Genomic DNA, 22,041 nt, shown 5'->3' with positions numbered 1-22,041 from the left:
GTTGTTTTCCTCCTCCTTTCTTGTTGGAGGAGGAAAGCCCTTACTAGCTGTCTGTCTCCTCCCAGCCCTCTCCATAGGTTCTTAGTCTGAATGCCTCCACCTCCATCTAACCAAGCCACTGGGCTGGAAAGGACCTAATAATAGGGGAATTTTTTTTTAATCATAAAATTTTTAAAATTAGGATATATTCATTATACGGGGAGGGGACTCATAGTGACAGTTCCGATTAGGCTTATATTGTACATTGGTTAGATCACCCCATCCTCTTTCCCCTCAACCCACTTCGCGCCCCACTTGAAACAATTACAAGAGGCTTCTTTGTTCTATTTCATATAAGGATATGAAGTCCATCAACCATATACCTCACCTTAAATCTCCTTCATTTACCCTCTCCCCTCCCACTACCCCCCCCCCCCCACCGCCCAGGCACATTGTACCTTAAATAGGGGAATTTTTGACTTGGTATAACTACTGCCTGCCCCACATTGGGTTTGTCATTATTAACTATCATTAATATTATTATTATTATATTTATATTATTGGGGCTTGAACCCAGGGTCTTGTACATGCTTGGCTCTACCATTGAGCTACATCTCCAGCTCTTGATTAATATTGGATTTTTTTGGGAAGAACTAGGTTTTGAACTCAGGGCCTCATGTTTGACAGGCAGGTGCTCTACCACTTAAAGCTATTCTGCCATCCATATTTTGTATTGAGTACTTTTGAGACAGGGTCTTGAGAACTGTTTGCCCAGACTGGCCTCACCACCAGCTCACAGCAACAAATTGAAAATTTTAATCTATTACTATTTGGAGGTTCCTGTGCTCTTGAACATTTTGGGTGGTAGGCCAGCTTCTTGGTCTAGGAGATTGTACAGTTCACATTAACATACAATGTTGAGAAGCACTGTTATACAGGCAATATTTATGTATGTCCAAAGTGTTTGTACTGCACTGGATGTAGCTCAGTGGTAGAGCACTTGCCTAGTGTTTGGTCCCCAGCACCATAAAAACGAACAACAATTAAACCCAGAAACCAAAGTGCCACTGGCTATCTGAGCCATAGGGCCTAGTAGTGTCCAGAAGTGAGTTAGTTAGAACCTAGATATGATTACCAGGAAAGATACTAAGAATTTATATCACACATTGGCAAATTGAGTATTTGTTGACCTGGCCTTAAGTTGAATTTTGCTAGGAATTTGGTTAGCTTTACTCTAACTGGTGATTAGTTTGTTTATTTATTTATTTATTTATTTAAAATAGAATGTAGTCACTCCTTAGTACTTGGGTAGGTCCTGGCACTTCTACCTGAGGATATGATATGTTTAGAATTTACTCAGGATCATTCTTGGATTCTTCTGTATTTGATTCTATTTACCTAGGTAGCTGATAGTCCCTTTTACAGGTGCAGGATTGATAACCTTTTTTGCTTTTCTTGTTCTGGGGATGGATCTGAGGGCCTTGGATGTGCTCTGCCACTGAGTCATACCCGTAGCCCCAGAACTGACTTAAGTGAAGGATAGAACTTAAAATGTACCTGTAGGCTGGTGGAGTGGCTCTTTAGCAAGTGTGAAGTCCTGAGTTCAACCCCAGTACCAATAACAACAATAAAAACCTGAACAGCTGGACACTGGTGGCTCACGCCTGTAATCCTAGCTACTCAGGAGGCAGAGATCAGGAGGATTGAGTTTGGAAGCCAGCTTGGCCAAATAGTTCAAGAGACCCTATTTTGAAAAAATCCATTACAAAAAAAGGGCTGGTGGAATGGCTTAAGGTGTAGGCCCTGAATTCAAGCCCCACATGGCAAAAATAAAAACCTCCAAAACAAACAAAAAAAAACCAAAACCTGAACAAATCAAAACAAACAGAAAAACCTCTGCTTTTGGACTTCACAGCAACTGTGACATGGAAGTATTGGCCTCTGGTTTAGGTTTTTTCTCTATTCTGAAAAAACTGGGACCATCAGCAAGTTAGTTACCTGTTTCTTCAGTTGAGTTTTCCCTATGCGAAGTTGGTAGCTTATGATTGGAACAGAATTTTCCTTAGAATGCTAAGATTTTTGTCATCTTAGACTTTTTTATCCTTTTCATTTAATTCAGCTTTTAAAAAATGTACTTTTAGGTCTAGGAGTGTAGCTCAGTGGTAAAGCACTTGCTCAGCTTGGATGAGGCCCCATGCTTGACCTACCAGCACTGCAAAAAGCAAAATAAACAAAAAACTGTGTTGTGGATATGTAATATATATGTGCTTTTTGATTGACATGAAGTTGTACATATTTATGGGGCACAGTGTGACATATCAATACATGCCTACAACCTGAGGATTAAATCAGGGCCGTTGACACTAGTAGTACAATCATTTTGTGTTGGCAACATTTAAAAAGTACTCTACCAGTTGTTTTGAAATATACAGTTGATTATCTCTTTGTCTGTCCAGTTTCAGATTCTCTTCTCTTGTAGTGGGAAATAACATATAGCACTGAGATGGATGCCTGGGAAGATTCAGGAGGCCCTGGTCCAGTGTGTCCTAATCACACAGGGATGGTCCTCAGCTTCTTCCTCAGCAGGTCTGAGGTGGGGCCTGAAGTCTGCATTTCTTACAAGCTCTCACTTGGTACACGCAAGGGTTTAGGCTAGATTTTTCTTCTTGGTTGTTTAGTGCAGTGTTCTCTTTTTTTCCCCCATGTTGTCCAGCTGGAGCAGGTCTTTGTTCAAAGAGGGGATCACTAATGTGATCTTTGGTACTAGAAAAAAGTATATTCAGAAAATTGAGCTTTCTGAACCAGCAAGAGCTGCAAAGCCATTCTCCCACAATTTAAAAATGTTGAAAACCAGCGATGGAATTGCAGGCCTGAACTTTGCTTAAAAAAGGCCTCTTTTGGCCTGGTGTCTTTTCCTGTCTCCTTTCTGAGAACCATTCTTAGGTTTTTATTCTGGAGGAAGCCTGGTGTCATTATGTCTTGTGTGTCTCACTGGGGGACACAGAGCTGTCCCAGGAATTTCTGTTTTAAGATATACTGTTTTACTGGCTTCTGTTCAGACAAAATTCACCTTGAAAGCTTCTCCTTCTCTCTCTTTTTTTGTTTTTCAGACACGGTCTCCCTATAATCCAGTCTGGCCCCAAACTTCTGTTTCTTTTTAAGAGAAGTTTTTATTGAATACATTGATTGAACACATTCCTGCCTAAAGACTTTATAAATCATAAAGCACCTATTCACTGCTTACTGCAACTGTGTAGTTTTGGAAACAGAGCTAGGAAAAGGGGCAAGAGTTGGATACCTCACCCCTCCAAATTGAGATGTGAATCCATGTTGTATGTCTTATGGTACCACCTGGGGGTTAAGAAGCCAGAACCCTGGTAATTAATCTGTCCCTGTCTCTGTGTGTCTCAGTTTCCTTATCTGAAAAATGGGGTCCAGAAATGTGTTGCTAGCTGTATGTTTTTGTTTATTTTTTGCAGCACTACTATGGTTTGAACTCAGAGGACTTGCCCCAGGACTTGCCAGGGAGGCACTCTACTGCTTGAGCCATGCCTCCAGCTCACAGTTTATTTTTATCATTATGATTTTCTTTAGTATTATTACTACACTGAATTTATAAACCCAGTTTCTTCTACCTCCCAATAGTGCTTCAGAAATCATTCTCCCAAGTATAAAGGCGGTGAACATTTTATAGTTAAAAGGTCAAGAGTTTCTATTTTTGTTTTGTTATGAACTTACAAAATAAAGCCTAGTAAATGAACATCTATAGAGAAGGAAGTTGAGCCACTCATAATAGTCTTTTACTAGTGGTTGTAGAGCTTCCCTTTGTACTTGGCAAAGTTTCCCTATGTGGGTGGGTGGGGATTCCTTGTGCTTGGAAGTACTGTTGGTTCCTCATACTAAGAATACTGTATGTCCTGCTCCACCCACCTTTATTTTTTCAAAATGTTGTCTTTGCTAACTATTGGAAGATAGTGGGTTTTCTACATATACTGAATTGAATAGCCAAATGATGAAGGATTTATAAGTGGGTTGTACACCTGTAGTCCTCTCTTCTACAGTGGTTTCCAATTTGTTCCTGGTGTAGTTTCTTCTGTGACAGGTCATATAAAAGTGAGGAAGTGATTTGCAATTAATGATTTATACAACATTTTACTTTTGGCAGTACTGGGTTTTGAACTCAGGGTCTCACACTTGCTAGGCAGGTGCTTTACCACTTGAGCTACTCCACCAACCCTTTTTGTGTGTATGGTGTGTGTGTTGGGTATTTTGAGATAGGATCTGGCGTTTTGCCTGTCTGGCCTTGAATCATGATCCTCCTGATCTCTGCCTCCAAATAGCTAGGAGCTAGGATTACAGGTTTGAGCCACCCAGTGGCCAGTGATTATATTCTTTAAAAAGAATTGCCAGGACCATTTCCTGAAGAAAATAATTAGAAATAATGTAAATTAGTTAAAGACTTGGTTTTGGGTCCCTGAGTTTCACTGTTATTCTTCTGGGATTACTCCCTGGAAAATGTTCTGTTTTGTTTACCCTCCCCTGTATGTATTCAAAAAATTTTGTCAGTATCTTTTTCCTTTCCCATCTTAAGAAAAAAACTACATATTTTGTTTACTAAGAAATGCTGTTTCTTTGTGTTTTTTTTTTTTTGGGGGGGGGTCAGTGTTTTTGCATGTTTCTTTAGTGGTATATGAAGAATTCTTGATTTTTTTTTTTGAAAGGAATTCTGTGATCCTACTTTGTTTTGTTTTAATGTTTTTTTTGAGGTGCTTGGGGTTCTACCCCAGAGCCTTGTACATGCTAGGCAAGCTCTCTATACCATACCACTGATACAAGCTCAATAAAATTCCATTTTGTTTTTACAGAAAAGCTCAACATTTTATGTATTATATCTAGTATTTTCTTCTGAAGAAGCATGTTCTATTTGTAAAACAGGAAATGTGTGGGAAAAGGGCAATTCAACAGCATGTTGTTGAGTTTACAGATCCAAATTTATTTTCCCTCATTCAGATAATTTAACACAGCTAAAGAACTGATTTTATTTTTGTGGTTCTGAGGATCGAACTCAGGGCCTATGACATAAATTACTGATTTTCTGGAGTGGTTTATCTACTCTAGGAAGTAGAGGGAGGTTTTATGTAAAGGAGAGATGGCTTATAGGGCCTAGGCAAGGAGTACTGTTGGCTGGCTCAGTATTGATTCTGGAACTTTTTGTTAATTGTGATGTTTGGAACCTTAAGTGTTGGATTGGAAGGAGATTTCAGAGGTTCCATGTCCCCTTTTCTATCTTTCTTCTACTATTCCATCATCTGATCACATCAATAAGACCCTTAAAAAGCCATTGACAATCTGGTGGTCTAAAGCTCCACCTGCAGTTAGAAACTGGTTGTCCTTCTGGAATGTTCTTTCTGCAGGAGTCTGGTAGGAACCTTCATGCTGAAGGAGTTAGGCTTTTAACTTGGGTGATCTCTCAGGCAGTTCCTGGACTGCAAGAGCGCTTCAGGTTTTTGGTTTTAGGATTAAAAATGTGTTTTGCTGGGTTGCCTTTTTTGAATGACTTTGGTTCTCCAACCTCAAAGACCAGAGGAGTACAGGAGGTGTGCAGGTCATAGGAAGTGATGTCTCTGGTTCAGGTCTGAGTCTGGGGAACCCCAGAGCATGGGGGCGGCAGAGAGGCTAGTCCTTGGGGTCAGAGGTGAAGACAAAAATGAGCTGGAAAATGTCCTGACTTAGAAAGGGGCTATGTATATTAACAGGCAGTGGATCTTTGGCATTTCCTTCCTTTTTCTTTTCTTTTAACATTTTTTTCTTTAAAGACTGTGTTCACAGCTGTATGTTCACAATTGGAGCATTTCCTACATACACAGCTTCTTCGTTAGACACTGATACCGGTTAATTCAAAATCGCTTGTAATTGGAAGCAGCTGCTGTTTCCCAGCTGACTAGGTGTTCGAGTCAGATGCTTTTGAATTAGCTGGACGTAGATTATTCATATTTTAATTAAAGTCCACTTACCTCTCCCCCTCAACCCCCAGGTCTCTTGCCTCTTCACTGACTGGGATTTTACAGTAATACATTTAAATTACTCGAGCATCCCAGTAGAAAGGTATCATGTGAGTTCAAGGACTTGAAGTTGATTATGGTCTTGTATTATTAAATAGTGAATTTAACTGCATTGTAATTCCCTTTTTTCACCCTCTGAACCTTGCATTTATAGTGGGGGAAATTTCATTCTATTTAGGAAAGTTGAGACCTTTGTCCCCTTTGCTCCTCTCAGGGACATAGGCGTATTAACCTAATTGCTTGTGTCACTGCTATGGGGAAGGTACTGCATGAAATGGGGCAAGCAATTTTCTGGTACTTTTCATCTAATGGGGTTTGCAAATTAAGCCATGAAGAGTGGGGCTTAAGGGCAGTAGGAATATTTTCTTAGATGGAAAAAAAGTTAACAAGTGCTGTGGAGAGGCTGGTGCGGCTGTGCCCATACACTGTGCTCATCAAGCAGCTCCTAGAAGAATGAAAAAAAAAAAAAGACTGCCTTCTTAGAGGGGAAATTGCTTTGCATTTCTCGCCTGATGCTAATCCTGGAGGGAAGGATAAAAATGGCTGTTTCTTCCATTTCCTATTGAAGCTACCTAACTTGACTCGACAAATGTCCTAGTTAATTTAATTTTGTGTTTGTCCCTCTCCTCCCCTTGAGTGTCCAGTCCTGTTTTAGCTGACTTGCAGAAAAACCAGGGCAATGCAGATCTATTAGGTTCTGCATGACTGTTCTAATGCTTAAGCATTCCCTGTGCTGTGAGAGACATGATCTTTGCCCAAAAGGAGTTTCAAGGATCCCTGGAGAAAGCAAGTCTATTCCTGTCAGTGCATTTGGGGATTTATATAACTCTCTGTCTCTTGTGATTTGGAAATGTCATACACTGAGCACTGGGAGAGCCGGAGAAGTTGTAGGGCTTGGTCAGCTGTTGGGAGGTAGACATCTACCACTGGAACAATCCAGTAGTCCTTCCAGCCTGGTCCCTGCTGTTCTTACACCCCTCTAGTAGTTGCCCACAGTTATACTGTTCCACTACAGCACCCATGGCAGATCTGTTTAATACTCTGTCAGTTCTGCATGAGGTCAGAGATCTCTGGACCCCTTTTTGATGTGGAAATAACCCAGTCCCTTAGGACCCTTTGGAATGAGTGAAGGGGTCTGGCTGGTCATGTACTTGAGCAAGGACTGGGACAGAGCTGTGCCTTGGAGGAGTGACGATCAGGGTGCTGTTTTCAGGGGAGTTACTTCTGTGGTTCATCCATCCACCTGGAATTTTTAGTGGCTCTTTGGCACAGGGGTGCTGTGGTAGTTTCTTGGAAATAGGCCTGGTACATTTGATTGTGTCATTGGACTTTCCCCCAAGTTTCAAAGCCATCGGCATCAAACTCCAGGTTCCTGTTAAGGACAGGGCAACAAAGCAAAATCTCATTACCATGCTTGATCAGAAAGTGACAGTTCCTTCAGTGTTCACTTCTTCCTGAATGATTTCTTAGTCTTAAGTGCTTTGCCAAATTCTCTCTCGTAGTAAGGACCTTATCTTGAGTGTCTTGCCTCCTATGTAGCAGGATCACACACTATGGCAAAGCAAAATTTATTCTTTTATTTTTACTGATGAGCAGATGAGATGGAGAGAAAAGTGGCATGAAGGAACATGGGGTGGATGAGGGAAACGAGTTGAAATACAGTTTTCTTTATGGATCCAATTTGTTATTAGTTTACTGTTTATTATTTACTACTTATTTACTATTTGCTATTACTGTCATTTGCTTACTGTTTCCTTTGGTGCTGAGAATCGAGCCCAGGGCCTCACAAGCACTAGGCTGTACCACTGAGCTGTAGCCCTGACCCCAATGGCTCTGTTTTTCATTGAGATAATGCTTCTGTACCCCAAGGTGTCCCGATTCACATTTTGTTATGTATCCTGAACAAAGCGCCTCAGGGTTTCTGGCCAGTCTGTTATTCAAGATTCTCTAAGGAGCTGGGCGCTGGTGGCTCGTGCCTGTGGTTCTAGCTACTCAGGAGGCAGAGATCAGGAGGACCAAGCCAGCCTTGGGCGAACAGTTCATGAGACCTTATCTTGGGGGGGGGGGGAAACCTATCGCAAAAAGGGCTGGCAGAGTGGATCAAGCTGTAGAGTGCCTGCCTTGCAAGTGTGAGGCCCTGAGTTCAAACCCTAGTGCTGCCAAAATTAAAAAAATAAAATGAAGATTCTCTAAAGAAGACAAGAATCAATAGTTAAACTGGAATCAAAAGTCCAACAGTCTTTACATGTTGAAAATAATGACGGTAATCCGGTATATGATTTTTGTTAAATGAAGCATTAGTAGTTTTATTACATGTATCTAAAATTATTTGAGAATAAAAATGAGGATAGTTCCTGTTCATTGTGGCTTATTAGTAGTCAGACCTGGGGGAATAGCTCAAGGACTGTATCTAGTTGGGCTAGGTGGTGTACGTCTGTAGTACCTACCACTTTAGAGGAGGTGGTAAGCAGTTACCACCAGAGGCCAGTCTGGGCTACATGGCTGAGATGATCTTAAGAAATGGCTGCAGGAATTTTAGGTGAAAGTCAATAATAAAAATATATGGATGGTGCATGTGGGGGTGGGGGTGGTGCTTGCTCAGTGGTAGAGTACTTGCCTAGCATACTTGAAGGCCCTGGGCTCTATCCCCAGTACTGCAAGAAACAAAAACCAAAACAAAATTAAACCTTCAGAAAACAACAACAAAAGTATGGATAGATGGAGAGCATCATAATTCTGTTTTTGAGAGAGAACATGCTATTAGAGCATGCTGTGAACAGTGTAAGGGAAAACCCCAATAAGGGGCAGAAACTCTGTAGTGCTGGTGTAGCTGACTGACGAAAATTAAAGAATGTGAATGAAGGGGAAGGGCTGGCTCCCCGGCGGGCCCCCCCCCCCCCCCCCGCACCTGCCCTTCTGCATGATTGTTGTAATGGATTGCCACAGAAGTTAGGCAGCTGCTATATAAACCCATTCTGCAGAGAGCTAGACTGGAGGTTTACTACTACCCCTGCCTGGCTTAGTTAGTCCTAGCTGTTTATGGCCTCCTTTTGAGAGAACTTTTGGTCCCCAGGCTTGTGTGTGTGTGTGTGTGTGTGAAGGATCACTCCTGGCTCACCCAGTAAAGTACAGGCTTGCTATTTCCACCCAGCACTGGAGGAGGGTGTCACTGGAACTATAATCGCCCTTTGGGGTAGTGTATTTATTTACTTAAATTTCCTTCTTAGCCTTCTTCAGCCAGCACATAGGAGGCCACGGGGGAACAGTAAGAGGACACTAGCCATGATCAGTGTCTAGACAGAGGAAGGAGGGTTGTAGGGCTGCAAGGAAGAGGGAGTTGATCTGTGAAATGTGATTTAGGGGAGGACATACCTTGAGACTAACCCTCCCCTTTTCCTGAAAAACTATGTCATCTGCAAAATCATAAAACATAATTTATGCCTATTTATTATTTCTTTTTCTGCTACCTAAAAAGAAAAAAAAAAGATTGTGACCCTTCATTTTTATATCCCCTGACTCACACAATCTCTAGTGGTCACATAGTTGGTGTGCCTTTTCAACATTAGCGAATAGCGAAATGGTTTATGATGTAGCTGGGTCTCTTCAGTCCCGCCTGCAGTGTGTGTTTGAGGTGGTACAGATCCTTGCTAATGTTTAATATTGTCATTTTTTTATTACATTTTGTGAGTTTGACTTTTACTGTGAGTGGAATCACATGTGTGTATCTGGTACAGCTTTCTCCTCATTTCTCTCAGTACTTTGGGCTCCGTGGTCATGCATGTTTGTCTCCTACCAACACAGTAGAGGCTATGCCCTCAAGCACCAATTCCTGTGCCCCGTCTTCCTTTCCCAGCACAACTTTCCTGTACTTGATGGACACCATTATTTTTTTTTTTTAGATTTAAAGTTGTTGTAATGCCTGTAATCCTAGCTACTTGGGAGGCTGAGATAGGGAGGATTGAGGTTCAAGGCCAGCCTGGGCATTTCCAAAATAACCAGAGCAAAATGGACTGGAGGTGTGGCTTAAGTGGTAGAGTGCCTTCTTTGCAAGTGCAAAGTCCTGAGTTCAAACAAACCCCAGTCTTGTCCACTACCTCCCTCCCCCCTCCAATGCATATAATTATGAGGTACTCTGGTGTTTTGATATAGATAGCATTCTTTAATGTTAAATTCACATACACCATTATCTTGCACTTATGTTAATTTGTGAGAGTTGACAGGGTACTACTACCTTCTAAACTTTCTTACAATTGCCACTTTTCTTTTTTTAAAAATCCTGTCAAAATCTTCAGTAGCCCTCCATGATTTAATGGGGTAAAATCTAAACTACATTTTTTTTTTTTTGGGTGCTAGACCACGGGCATATTAAGCATTATTCTGCCACTATGTTACACCCCTACGCCCAAATCTGAACTCTTAGACATAACCTGAGACTCTTCATTTAATCACCAGGAGACAGTAAATGCTGTTTGTCACCCTAGTTTTGCATCACACATTAACTGGAGGCTCATCTGGATGATTTTGCCTAAATCCCTTTTCCTGTCTGACTTTACTATGAAAAATTTCATGTCCAGAGAAGCTGAATTAATACTGTGACAAACACATTGGCATTTGCCACCTACACTGAAAATGAATATCATGTCATGTGTTTATGTGTGATCCAGTGTCTATTTCATGCCTCAGACCCATGTCTTTGGCAGTTCTGAGTTTTGCTCTTGGTTGTTCATTGGAAAGGGCTGACATAACCATGCTGTTGGTCCTGTTGCAGCACTTCAGTAGCAGTAAAAAAATAACTTCAGTGACTTTGTTTTTTTTCTGCCAAAGTAAATGTTGGCTGTCTTTCAGCTGTAGAAATGTTGCTTCTCTAAATTTGTTCGAGTTAAACTAAAGCAGGGCCGAGTTGAGAAATTTGTTTCTCAGTTTTTTTTTTTTCCCCTTCCAACCTAGAAAAAAAGTTAGGTTTTGTGTACTCTTGTTCCTTCAGTTCTCTTTTTGGCTTTTTCCTTCTACGTTTAAAAAGAAGAAAAAGATTCAGCTAAGATGTTAGATGGAGGAGCAGAGACCCATATTTTATGTTCTTTTTGGGAAGATGGTGGTAATTTGAAGAGAGGCTGTTGGAACCCATGTTGAAGGTTGTGAACTCAGTAGGGCAGTTTCTTTTCAATCAGAAAATGGCAAACAGAAGTAGAGCCTTAGCTCTTTCCCCTTGGTTTTAACATGGGATTTTTACCTTGTTGGCCTTTCAGCTTATGACTAGAAAATGCACCAGTATATTAACAGCCAGAAAGTCCAAGCAAGGATCACAGAACACCATCATGTAAGTGGTATCCCTGTGTTGTTATGCATTAGCAGACTGATTTTTGGGGGTGGGGGAGTGTTAGAGCCTTTTAAACCAGCCACGGTTTGATGTATATAAGTGTGGGAGAGTCTAGTGCAAGTAACACTGGTGGAGCTGGTTTCCAGTCACTGTACACATACTACCTGGAGGGAATGTGAATTACAAATCCCTCGTTAATGTGTTCAGTTTCTGGTTTGGCGTGGTGGCCTACAAAGGATTGCTGGATTTGCTCCAGCCTTTCTCTTTGTAGTTTCATTCACATGATGCCTGAAAGAAAACAAGTGTGAATGCCTCATGTAATGTTAGTAATTTTCAAGTCACAAGGGTTCAGAGCAAAACTGAATGTCCTCCTATGTGTCCAATACACTCCCACTACCTTCCTCAAAAGTAACCCACTACCTTCCTCAAAAGTAAGCTCTGTAATGCTTTGCACATCCTTCAGTCTTTGAACTCAGGGCCTTGTGCTTGCCAGGCAGGCGCTCTCCTGGAACTTGAGCCACTCCACCTGCTGGCTTCGAACTAAGATCCTCCTGATCTCTGCCTCCTGAGTAGCTAGGATTATGGGTGTGAGCCATGGGCACCCAGCTCCATTGTGTTCTTTTTCCTGCTGTGTAGGATGGAACTAGTGTGTACGTAGTTTTATTTGAGCACTTCCGTATACAGTCCCCCTCCTAGAACTGAGAACCTGGTATGTAGGAGGCACTTACTAGGGATTTAGGTTGTTTCCTTAAAATTTTTTTGATCTGTACATCCTTCATGCATGCAGTAATAGTGTAGGTTTGATTTGGAAGTACAGGATGCTCGGTTTTTATAGTGGGAAGATTTTTCCTTTCAAAAAGGTTTAGCCAATCTACACACCCACCAATAGCGAATGAGTCTTTATTTCTGTCCTCTTGCCAAATTTAGTACTAAAACAGCTTGCTTAGTTTTTGCTAATGAATAAAGTATGACCCACCACTACTGTTTTAATTTGCATTTCTCTGCTTTGAGCATTTCCTTTGGTGTATCAGCCCATCCATATTTCTTTTGTTTATAACCTTTGCCTTTTTCGTTTTTTGAGAACATGGTTTTGCTTTGTGACCCAGTCTGGCCTTCAACTCAAGATCCTCTTGTCTCAGTCTTCTGACTGCTGGGATTATAGGCATGTTCAGCACAGCTCACTATTCATAGAGTGTACTTTTTCATATAGAAGGTTAAGTTTTTTCTGTAGTTCAATTTTCTTTATGGGTTTTGTGTTTTACCTTAGGGCTGCTTTTCTGACTCCAAGAATATAGAAATATTACCTCAGAATTTCTCTTTATGCCTGTCTACTTACACACCATTCTCCTCCTCCTCCTCCTTCTTCCTTTTTTTAAAATTTTTTTTGGCGATATTAGGGTTTGAACACAGGGTCTTCACCTTGAGCCACTCCACCAGCCCTTTTTTTTTTGTGATGGCTGTTTTCTAGATAGGGTCTTGTGCCTGGGCTGGCTTGGAACCTCAGTCCTGATGTTTGCCTCCTGAGGAGCTAGGGTTACAGGTGTGAGCCATGGGGACCCATTTTCCATTTTTAATCCTCTGCACTCACATTACCCACTACAATGCCATGAAATTTAACTTGCTGGAACCTGTCAGAACTTACTTCTTCTGTTAGGCACGTATTATGGATACCACAGTTTATCCTTATTTAAGTACCAAAAAGCTTCAAATATATATTTTTTTGAAATACGAATCTTTTTTGGAGCTTCTGGGGTTTGAACCCAGCCTCATGCTTGCTAGGCAGGCGCTTTACCATTGAGCCATTCTGCCAGCTCTGTAGTACGATTTTTGAAGTCTTGGTTTGCTGTTGTAGTCATGTCCATCATTGTCCTGTACTGTAATACATTCATACAGCCCACGGATGAATAGGGAAATAGCTCTGTATCAAAATTTCTGAATGCACATTCTACTTAACTACATACAAATCCAGATTAAAATTATCTTCTTGAGTATTATGATCCTTAGAACAACAACAAAAAAAGGTGATAAACAGGTAATATCCATTGTACCATTGTGTTATATAAATGAAAGGCAGCACACACATAAAAGTAGGAGTCTGCTTTTAAAATAGCTTTATGTGCTAGGGGTGTACAGGGCCGACTCAGTATGCAGGAGGTCCTGGGTTAATCCTTAGTGCCAGCCTTATCAAGACAGCCTCCCTTCCCAGTGTTCCGGAAACACTGTACTGATTTGTGCATTTTCATTAACTGTGCATTTTCCTGGTTTTTCTTTTTGGACAGTTGCCATTACTGTTGGCAATGTATCTATCTTTAAGTTTATTTGTGCCATGTGATTTCATTAAAATACAGGACATCAGTGAACAAGACTTAGTGTGAAGTAAAGCTAAAAACCCCTGATAGAGGGTGCTATTGCTTTCATGCATGGACTTTGGAATTGCTTTTGATTCCTTAGTGACTTTTCTGGTTCTGTAGCACATCTCCTAGTACAGAAGGTTACTAGAAAACAGAATTCTAGGGTGAAGGCAGCCCCGTGGATTTCTCACTTTGGTCTCCACACAGTAGAGCAAGTGCCTTGTTGCAAATGTAAGTAAGGCGTTGCACCCTGCATACAGGAAATGTAATTTCTAGCTATGCATCTCTCTTAAATCAGTCCAAATTACACCTGAACAGTTTGGAAGGCTTTTGGGATCTCTTTAAAGGAGTTTTGTTGGCACAAAACATGCATTATATTTTAGACATACATTAAAGCCCACCTAATGAAAGAACTGGAGGTTGACATTTGGTTCAGCATCCTGCTAGGAGCCAAAGGATTTTTTTTTTTTGGGTGACACTGATGCTTGAACTCACACTTGCTGTGCGGCACTCTTACCACTTGAGCCACTCCACCAATCCCTTCCCCATCCCCACAGGGTGTCAGTTTGTAATCCAGCCTGATTTAGAGCTTGCTGTGAAGCCCAGGTGATTCTCCTGGCTCAGCAAGTGTATGACTAGCCAGGCATGGTTGCTCGTCCCTAAAATCCCAGCACTTGGGAAACTGAAGCAGAACATAAGTTCGAGGCTAGCCTGGCTACATAGAGAGACCGTGTCTCAAAAAAAAGCTTGTTATTTCCAGCAGATGTTGGTGAATCCAGTGGTAAGTCCAAGGGAATGTATAGTGCATTCAGGAAGGACACTGTCCCTTGCCTGGCCGCCTGCCTCTTGGTGGGGAACAGTGTGAAAATAGTATCTTACATTATATAAAGCCAGTCTTTCTACTCCTTGTGCTTATACATGTTTTAAAAAATACAACTTAATCAGGACAAGAAGTTGTGTGTTGTGTTAGTTGGGGACAAAATAGATAAATGTATGGGCCAGTGATAGGCCAGTGAATAGTTGTCTTCATAAACACAGGAGGGAGAAGAGTCTTGAATTTTGTGAATAGCCAAATTAGTGAACTTTTGCTACGTAATTTATGTAGAGTCAAATGAACAAATTTCAAGAATGTAGTCCCCTGAGGTTTGACAGTCATATTATGACTACCACCTGGTTTTGATAGCTAATGTTTTCTCTACTCAAAGTGCTAGCTTGACTTTTTTTTTTTTGAAGGGGGAGGGGGAAGTGGGACGGGGGTTTGACCTCAAGGCCTCAGGCTTAATAGACAGGCGCTCTAGCACTTGGGCCACTCCCCATCCCTGTTTTGTGTTGGGTATTTTTGAGATAGGGTCTCCCAAACTATTTTCTGGGGCTGGCTTTGTACCTTGATTCTCTTGATCTCTGCCTTCTCAGTAGCTAGGATTACAGGTGTGAGCCACCAGCGCCTGGCTCTTTTGTGCTTTTTTTTGGAGACCAGGCTGACCCCTAACTTATGATCCTCCTACTCAACTTCCTGAGTGGTGGGATTACAAGGATGTGCCAACACTCCTGACCCTTTTAGTGCTTTCTTTAAATTTTGCAGTGTTAATATTTGTTGAGAGCTAAACACTCCCATGTGATGTAGAGATAGTGAATGGTTTTTGGATGGTTTGTCTGTGGAGCTTATGCATTTCTGAAGTAACATCTTGGTTAAAGTGTTTGTTGTCTCAAAAGTTCTGATTCTTTTTGTCCAAAGTACTCTGCTGCTTTCCACATGTGGTACGACTTCATATAACAGGACATAGTTAGAAGTGACCTGATATGATTTCTCACACTGAAGCAGCAAGCACTTAGGGGCCAAGAGTTGTTTCTTGGACTGGAGGGAAAGCATTGACCTCTCCAGTGAATGACTGTATGAGGGCTGGGGACACCCAGAGTCACTGATGGTAGGGACTCGTATATCAAATGGACAGCCTGACCTTAGGCTCAGTGGTTTTGGGACACCATTACCTGCACAGTGCCCATGTGGCATAGCCCCTCAATTAGTAACAGAAAGGTAGAAAAAAAGTTGCTCTCATTCCGTTATCCCTCACAACACCGTGCTAACATTTGGCTGTATTTTTTTTAGCAGATGTTCTTTCTCTCCATGCAAATACCTTTGTAATCCTACTGTATATACAATTTTGTTTTTCCATTTTTATAACCATTCCCTTATGTTATTACTTACTTTACATTTTAGCAAAATTAAAAAAACTCCCCTCATTGCCATATCTTGTTTTTCTGAAACAAACCCCCTTTACTTTTCATCTTCATAATGAGCCTTAGGTCTTTGCCAGCTTTGCCAGTCCTGTGTTTTAAGGCTTGTTTTGTATTGGCTTTGTGCTTTTTAAAAAAATTCACAATAGCAATTTTAATGTGTGATTTTTCTATGCCACGAGTGTATAACTACAGTTTTCCTTAACTCTGGCATAGTGTTTGATTTTAGACTGTTTTGAATTTTGATTAATATGGGCGACTCTTAGACAACTTGTTTTTTGTTTTGTTGTTTTGCTTTGTTTTATTTTGAGACAGGGTCTCTTTACGTTGCCCAAGCTGGTCTTGACTCCTGGGGCTGAAGCTATCTAGTTGCCTCAGCTTCCTGATATATATATAATTTGGCTCTCTGACCACCTTTTTATGTGCTATACTTTGTCATGTTTTCGTAAGATGGTTATCAGTTACAGCATTCCTGAGTCATTGGAAATCACATCTTAAAGCTGCCTGGTGTGTTTTCCCACATACTTTACCAGAATGGAACACTCAGAGACTGAGTATGCTTGTGTCACTATAGCACCCCAGAACCCATTGTAATATTTAAATAGTAAAATCAGGACATGAGTCCATGGAAATTTCCACCCCCCCCCCTTTGGTGGCACTGGAGTTTGAGCTCAGGGCTTCAGGCTTGCTAGGTAAGCACTTAACCACTTGAGCCACTCCATCAGCCTGAGTCAGTGGAAATTTAAAGTTGCAGTATTTTTCATGTGTAATGGTAAATATAAAAAGTTTTCTCATGAATGAACGTAGTATGGCCATTGGCTATGCTCAAGCCTTTTTTTTTTTTGTAGAATTGGAGTTTTAACTCAGGGCTTCCTACTTGGAAAGCAGGCGCCCTACCACCCGAGTCACTCCCCCCCGCCCCGCCCCCCACGCCCATTTTTCTGTGGTTGTTTTGGAGATGGGGGAATCTCACAAACTTATTTGCCTAGGCTGGTCTTGAACCACAGTTCTCCTGATCTTAGCCTTCAAAGAAGCTAGGACTGTAAACAAAAGCCACTGATGCCTGGCTCATGTTCAGGCTTTGAAAGGATTTTGTGTTTTCCTGTGAAACTCATTCAGTGTTTTTTTTTTTTTATACTGTGAACCATTGCCAATATTACTGTAGACTGCTTCCCCATCTAGACCCTTTGAGCTTCCACCTGGAGAATGAAGCCAGGAGTAGAAGATCCCCCTCAAACTGGGAGGGTGGTTGAGGAGACATGGGAGAGGTGGGGAAAAGGTGTGTGTGTAGGGGTCGGGCAGGATAGGAAAGCAAGGAAAGGTGGATTCTGGGGAGGACACACACACAGAGAGACCAGGGGTCTGTGAGACATTTCAGTCCTTCTGGTTATTGGGCAGGGCCATGGTTCCTGATCTCTGCCTAGGACTGAGCCAAACCAGCTTTGATGGCAGCCTCCAGCTTCAGAAACTTGGTGCCCACATAGTCATCCCCTATATTTTTGGGAGTGAACCACATTTCTGGTTACCATCACTTCCAAGAACCCGGTGACCTGGGGAATCCCCTCCCCACAGCTTCTCCTTAAGCTGGGGACACTTGGGCTGTAGCCTCAAGAGCCACAAGTCACAACTTGAATGTTGAGTGCCATGGCTCAGCATTGCAGCACCCACTGCACAGCGGAAGCCCCAGCCCACCAAGCTCTGGGGGTGCTTGAGGTCTGCACGGAAAGTTTTTTTTCTTTTTCCCCCCTCCAATTCCCCCCTTCTTTCTTTCTTTCTTTTCTTTCTACTGGGGTTCAAGGTCAGGACTTCACTCTTGCTAAGCAGGCACTCTCCTGCTTGAGTCAAGACTCCAGCCCTCAAAGTTTATTTTTTGAAAGCCATGTGTACCTAATATTGCCCGTGAAAGCTGCTCAGTTATTGGTAGCATTGGAAAAAGTGGAGGTCCTCACAGAAAGCACATGCCTTTCCTTTCAAGGGCCTGGTTGACGCCTTTGATGTCCTTAAGCCTGTCCCTAGTGAGTTCACTGGGAGGGTCCCTGGAGTGTGCCACTGTGTCATTATTTACTTTGGTGATTCATTTGTGGTTGGATTTGGGTCTACTTGCAGCTTTTTTTCCCTTGCAGAGCTGAGATGCTCTGTAGAAATGGCAAACTTTGTTATACTTTGAGTAATTTGGCCACATCTCAGAATGTAACCCTTTTTCCATTATTTTACCTAAGTTTTAATATTTATTGATGTTTGCTAAACAACATATTTCAATTGCTTTAGATTTTTTTCCCCGGGAAGGGGGTACTAGAGACGGAACCCTGACCTTAAGTGCCTACTCCAGCACTGAGCCACACCTCCAGCGCCTAGAATGCATTTTTTAAAGAACTCTAGTTCTTTGAAGGGGCAGATGTTTGTGAACAAAGGAATGAGGGGGAGGAGAGGGGGTACTTTTTTTGAGTGGATGATAAGAATGTTTGTGAAAAGCCCTTTTAAAATAGATTTTTATTTAGTTATCATTGAGTTCTTAGGATTTTCCGGTAAGGTTGTCCCTTACTTTAAGGACCTCACTGCCTAGCAGGGAGACAGGTATGCAGACTGATTACTATATGGTCATCTCACTCAGTCTTTCTTAGTACTTCCTTTTTAACTGCATATGAGTGGGCCTTGGGTCTGGAACAAGAATTTTCCTCCCAGCTCATGTTGGACTGCTAACCTTGTGTGAGCTCTGCCCCTTTCAGACTCTGTGTACTCCTTTGTTCTGCTTAAGTGTGGCACCTGGCTGTTTGCTGTGCTGGATCTCTCCCCTGTGAGGAGAGGCCAGTGGTCCAGTGTCTGCTGTCAGAAGGGACCCCTTGGCTGGGGGCACTAGCTAGCACCTAACTCTCTAAGCTGATCTTGCTCTGTCTTTCCTGTGAGTAAAGTTTCATTCCATCCAGTGCCCAACTGTAGTGTTTCCCTTGGTGATCCCCATAGCAAGATGCAGCAGCCACCACCTGGCCTGTGGTCTCAATATGATCAACGAGTGGAGGCACATGCACAGACCATTAAGGAAGTTTCCAGGAAGGAGCTGCCCAACCACTTTAGGGTGGGTGTGGAGAGCTTCCTGGAGGAAGGCATATTCATTTAAATGATGAATAGAAGTTACATAAAAGGCAGGAGAGGAGGAGTGGAGGCATGGTGCCAGGAGCAGTGTGTCGTGTGTGCTCATGTGTCAGCGTGTTAAATTTGCAGAAGTGCAGGCTATGGAGGCAGGAATGAGGCTGGAGAGTTAAAACTTGTTCCTGTGGTGCAGCAGAACCAGTCAGAACCAATCAGCAGGCGTGGTGGTGCATAGCTATAATCCCAGCTAGGCTGAGGCAAGAGGCCAGTCCAGGCTGCATAGAGACCCTGTTTTGAAACAACAGCAAAAAGAACCACTGAAAAACAAGCTGGAGTGCTGGGAGGGACTTCAGTGTGCGGGGCCTCAACTTGGTTTTCACTGGTAACATTTAGGGAGATGGATGTTGTCACTTGGAAGACAGACATCCAGGAGCTTGGAGAACAGGGATAATCTTGGGGAAGAGGCTAATTGAGAGAATCTTTTTCATTTTGTTGGATTACTAATATAATTTCTTGAAAGAGGAAATCTGTAAATTGCTTCAAGGATTTGGATAATTTGAGAGCTCTACAGTGGGTACTTAGAACCTGCTACTACAGTCTTTTGTAAATCCTCACTGGTATGATCTTAGCGCTTTATGGGAGCCATCAGTCTGACCTGATATGTTACTTCTAATGTTAATCAAATTCATTTATATAAACTGTAAGACTTGAAGAAGTGAATCATTTTAGGGCCTTTTTAATTGAAAATAAGGTATGTTTTAAAACAGAATAGCTGTTATACTCTGGTTTTTAAATGCAAATTATATGATCATTGTAACTTTACATGTGAAATTTGATGATCTTAGCGTGTTTTTACAATATACATATTTCTGGGCACTGGTGGCTCATGCCTGTAATGCTTGCTACTCGGGAGGCAGTGATCAGGAGGATTGTGGTTCAAAGCCAGCCCAAGCAAATAGTTTGCAAGACCCTATCTCGAAAAAAATCCAACACAAAAAAAAGACTGGTGTAGTGGCTCAAGGTGTAAGCCCTGAGTTCAAACCCCAGTACCACAAAAAAATAAAAATTTTTTTTTCTTTCAGTTGTACCTAGTTATAACTTAATGGTATAACTATAATGGGCTTAAATGACTCATGGCTTTTGTTTTAATATTGTACTTCTTCAGCCCAGCTATTACAACATATCACAAGCCTTTGACACAGGCTAGAATATACCAAGTTCAAAAAATTTTTGGGGATAGGATCGTGCTTTGTAGCCCTGGCTGGCCTTGAACTCTCAATTATCCTGCCATAGCCTCTTAACACTGGGATACAAGTGTTTGCCACCAAACCTGGCTAAACAGTTTTGAATGTTAAATGCAAAAATATACATACAAAAGAAAGACCACATAAAACGATGACAAAAATATACAATATAAAAAGGGACCCCCCCCTTCTATTTTTGGTGGCACTGGGGTTTGAACTCAGGGTCTCACGCTTGCTAGGCAAGTGCTCTACCACTTGAGCTACTCCACCAGCCCTTTTTAAAAGGGATTCTTTTGTTAGGCTACTGTACAAAAGTATTTTGGTTAATCTCTCTGTTGAAGTTGAAGGCTTTGCTAGAGAAGGTGGCAGCAACCAGTGTAAAGGGATGTAAACAGTTAATACTGTGCTTCCTGTATCTCTCAGAACCCTGGGAGGCATCTGTCCCCCAGCATACAAAGTGTTTTTTGGTTTGTAGTTCGTTTGTGGTATTTTTTTACATCTGATTTTTTTTTTTTTTTAAGAAATTTGCCAAGTAACAACCCTATTATATTGATGTGACTGTATTCTGTCATCCTCTCTCTTTTTCTCTACCATGTTAGTTGGCTTTTGGTGGCTGTGACAAAATACCTGAGATTTACTTTGGTTTACCCTTTTCAAAGGCTTCAATTCATGGCTACTTTCCTCTTTACTTTGGGCAGCTTAGCATATCAGGGAAATGGAGGGCTGGAAGTAAAGAGGGTGGCAGGAAGGGGGGCGTGTCCATCATCTCCAAGGATACACCCCCAGTGACCTAACTTCCTCGCCTGGACTCACCTTCTGAAGTTTCCAGCATCATGCAATAGTGCCACAGGCTGGGGACCCAGCCTTCAGTACATGGGCCTTTGGGGGACCTTCAAGATCCGTTCTGTCAAAAAAACAAAAATCTGAAACCATTTGAAAATAAGTTACAGAGCTATAACACCTCTTTTATACCCAAATACTTGGGTTTTTTAAAATTAAGGATATTTTGAGGTGATTAATATGGGGAGCCCTGTAACAGCCTGCTAAGGCAGGTCCTTTACAACTTGAACCACTCACTCAAACACCACCGCCCCCCCCCCCTTTTTTTTTTTTTTTGGTGACAGGATCTCACTGTGTATCCCCGGCTGACCTCAAAGTCATCATCATCTTACCTGTCTCCATAGTGCTGGGCTTGCAGGCATGCCACCATGCCCAGCCCTAGCTTCTTTACTTTCTGACACAGCAAGATGTTCTGGGCTCATCTTGTATTTTCCCAAGCTTTTATGTGTCTTGATCATTTTATGGTTTTTGTGATGCTATTGTAAAAGGTTTTGTTTTTTGAATTTCATTTTGGTTTGTGCCATAGTATTCAGAGTACCTCCAGGTTGACCTTTTGCCCATACCTTGGCTTCCTCCTCCAAGCCATCCTCCAACCATATGCATCCTTGAAGTGTCCACTCCCCTTTTTGAATAACTATGTGAATCTCAGAATTCTTTTAGGGCGTCCAGTCTGTCCTGTAATCTAAGGCACCTCCACAGCAGCTCTGTCAATAGAACTTTACCTTGTGGGCCCCCGTACCCCATGCCGCAGGATTAAACTCAGGGGCAAGCACTCTGCCACTGAGCTATAGCTATGGCTCTGCCCCCAGTGCTTTTTTCAGTGGTCATTCATGTACTATTTATCTGCTTAGGCTTTAAGTCCTAATGGTTCCCCAGACTTTTCCCACAAGGTGTACAAGTTTCATGATGGGTATTTGTCCCTTATG

At 42.0% G+C, this 22,041-nt stretch overlaps 1 protein-coding gene, 1 non-coding gene and 1 pseudogene across 2 annotated transcripts in view; 1 reads left to right on the top strand and 2 right to left on the bottom strand.

Annotated features, from left to right (window-relative positions):
• Jarid2 (jumonji and AT-rich interaction domain containing 2) overlaps positions 1 to 22,041 on the top strand; it is a 236,518-nt gene that overhangs the window by 20,248 nt on the left and 194,229 nt on the right. The gene's annotated exons all lie outside the window — the stretch shown is intronic.
• On the bottom strand, positions 17,365 to 17,590 carry LOC141425599 (selenoprotein W-like; annotated as a pseudogene).
• On the bottom strand, positions 20,112 to 20,260 carry LOC141410642 (small Cajal body-specific RNA 1). Its single transcript, XR_012435470.1, has one exon.

The sequence above is a fragment of the Castor canadensis genome, chromosome 8 (assembly GCF_047511655.1).
Source record: "Castor canadensis chromosome 8, mCasCan1.hap1v2, whole genome shotgun sequence".
Lineage (NCBI taxonomy): Eukaryota > Metazoa > Chordata > Mammalia > Rodentia > Castoridae > Castor > Castor canadensis.
The sequence above is the reverse complement of the archived record's forward strand: the minus strand, read 5'-3'. Positions and strand labels throughout refer to the sequence as shown.